The sequence below is a fragment of the Nothobranchius furzeri genome, chromosome 7 (genome assembly GCF_043380555.1).
Source record: "Nothobranchius furzeri strain GRZ-AD chromosome 7, NfurGRZ-RIMD1, whole genome shotgun sequence".
NCBI lineage: Eukaryota > Metazoa > Chordata > Actinopteri > Cyprinodontiformes > Nothobranchiidae > Nothobranchius > Nothobranchius furzeri.
In genome coordinates this window covers 47739629-47742190 of record NC_091747.1, presented here as the reverse complement: position 1 = coordinate 47742190, position 2562 = coordinate 47739629, and positions in this window count along the sequence as shown.

Sequence of the window (2562 nt, the reverse complement as noted above, 5' to 3'; positions counted from 1 at the left end):
AGAACTACTGTTTGTAGTCAAAAGGGCAAAAATCAGAAGTATCTTTTTCCTTTCTGTGGGCAAAACAAGTCTGTTGCAATAATCATAGATGCCCACTAGAGGGCAGCACTTCTGGACAGTGGAAGCAGAAGCCAAAAGTTAGCTAGAAATTTCACCACTTTAAACTTTTGTCTTGCTCATTTTTACTAAATGTTTTTTCTTTATTTTTAAGTATTTAATAAATGTTTTATGTATTATTTTTTCACATCTATCAACAATGCTTCCTGTGTATGTGCAAAAGAAAGAACGAAAACAATCTTGTATAGCGTCTCTCAAGATGGAAATCACGAGGCGCTTCACAAGAACCAAAAATTTCAAATATAATTTTTTTTTAAAAAAAGGTTAAATTGGAAAATAAGTGATTTAAAAATGAAAATAAGACATTTTTAAACATTTTTTATTTTATATTTTATGCTGCTTGAGATGTGTCATCTCATTTTCAAAATAGGAATGAGGGAAATCAGTGGAACCTGTGAAAGGCGGAATAAGAAGAGGGTGATGAAGGTCACACCAAAGCCAGCATGATCAGGTGAGCTTTCAGCTGCTTTTTAAAGGAGACCACAGAGTCCACTGATCTCAGGCTCAGGGGGAGAGAGTTGCAGAGTCTGGGGGCCACAGCAGCAAATGATCTGTCACCTTTGGTCTTTAGCCTGGTGCTGCACAACCAGGCGTAGATCACAGGACCTCAGGGACCTGCTGGGGGCGTAGGGACTGAACTGTGATGTGTATACATAGGAACTACTGATGTATAGTGTCTCTCTCCTTTTTTTTTTTTTTTTTTTTTTTTGCATTCTTAGTTACTTTTGTACTGTTTTGCTATCTGTCTTGAGCTGTAGTAACGCACACATTTCCCCACTGTGGGATCTATAAAGTCTTCTCTTAATGATAATAATATCATCTAAAGAGTAGAGTCAGAATTTAAATGCTATGTAGAGCTCTAAACCTCACAAGAAATTAAATTGACCTAAGTTCTCTCAATTTACATCATAGATAAGAGCTGTAGGCTTTGAACCCTTGAGGACCCATGGTGACACTGGTGTCAGCCCATTTCAAACATCTGCCTGCTGAGTCATTAATTCTAGTTTGTCAACCCCAAGTGACATTCTATCCATTCAAATACTGAAAATTATTTTACTTCTTTATTTTATTTCTACATGTTGATGAATTTATTCCAATCTGTTTTCCATGAATGATTTGGGTTCGTGAGGGCTGAAGATGACTTTGTGTTTCATGAAATTGTTTAAAAGCATCTATAATATGCAGAAAAGTAGGGAAACTATGTAGTTTATGTTGTGTTATGTTAGAAAAAGTAAAGCTCATTTTGGTTCATGAAGCTAAAGCGTAAATGTCCTGTAATCAGCTTCTGCTGAGGTTTCATGTGTGTGATAAACTCCTGGTTCTTGGAAGACATCAGAGACGGTCAGATGTCTCACGGACAAACCACGCCACGCCATTTGCTGCCCTCTCTTAGACGCGGGGGAGTTTTGTTTTCCAAAAGCCAGACTGTTCATGTTTGCAAAAGTCAACATTTGTAAAAGCGTTGTTGAGCTGCAGCAGACTGTGGGCCCCCAGAGGGATTAGAGAAGGCTCTGTTTACCTGCTCTGAGGAATGCTGCCCTGCACGGACGCTTTTGTATCTGACAGGGACCCAAGGTCACAGAGCTGGGAGAGATGGGCCGCTTTGTTCCTCCTCTAAGTTTCCACCTCACAATATCAACAGCACAACACAATGTAGGAAAGGAAAATGGAATTCCTGCTCATGTTGCAACAGTGCTCCGAAACTCTGGTTAAACGGCTCCTTCTGGCTTCATTGAGCCACAATGACATAAATACAAAATCACATCATGTGAGTAAACGTTTGATTCGAAGTGGCGTCCTTGCAAGGAGGCAGACTTGTTTGGTCGTAAAATCTCTTCAGATGTTTTATTTGGACTTTGGCTGCTTGTCGTGACCATGTGAGGAAACTAGACTAGTGGAGGACTCGCAGCTGATGCAGCAGCTCGCCTGTTCATCACCCTCTGATTAAAATCAGGTGCAGGATGGTGGCCTACAAGACCAGAGTGGGACACTTCTGAGCCAAAAGATCGCTGATTGGTGCTGAAATACAGCTAAAGGAAGTCTGGTATAAGCGCCTAAAATCAATATGAAGTTGTGTGTCTATATGTAGACACTGGTTGTCATTGAAGTTTAGGAGGTTTTTTATACCTGAAAGCTTCACTGATCAGGTGTTTAAGAGGCTTTAGAGACAGAAAATGGTCCAGGACTGGACAAAAAAAGGAATAGATTCAAATGATAAAGGATAAGTTTTTAAAAAGTTACAACAACCAAGTCTAACTACTTGGAAGTGAAATGTGTGCGTGTGTGTGTGTGTGTGTGTGGGGGGGGGGGGGGGGGGGGGGGTTCTTGGAAAAATTAGCATTTGGTTTCTCAAAAAAAATCTTTATATAAAATTGAAATCCCTTTTGGTAATCATGTATTTTTAATTTAGCACATTTCTAATTATCTGAATATTTCCAATATTTT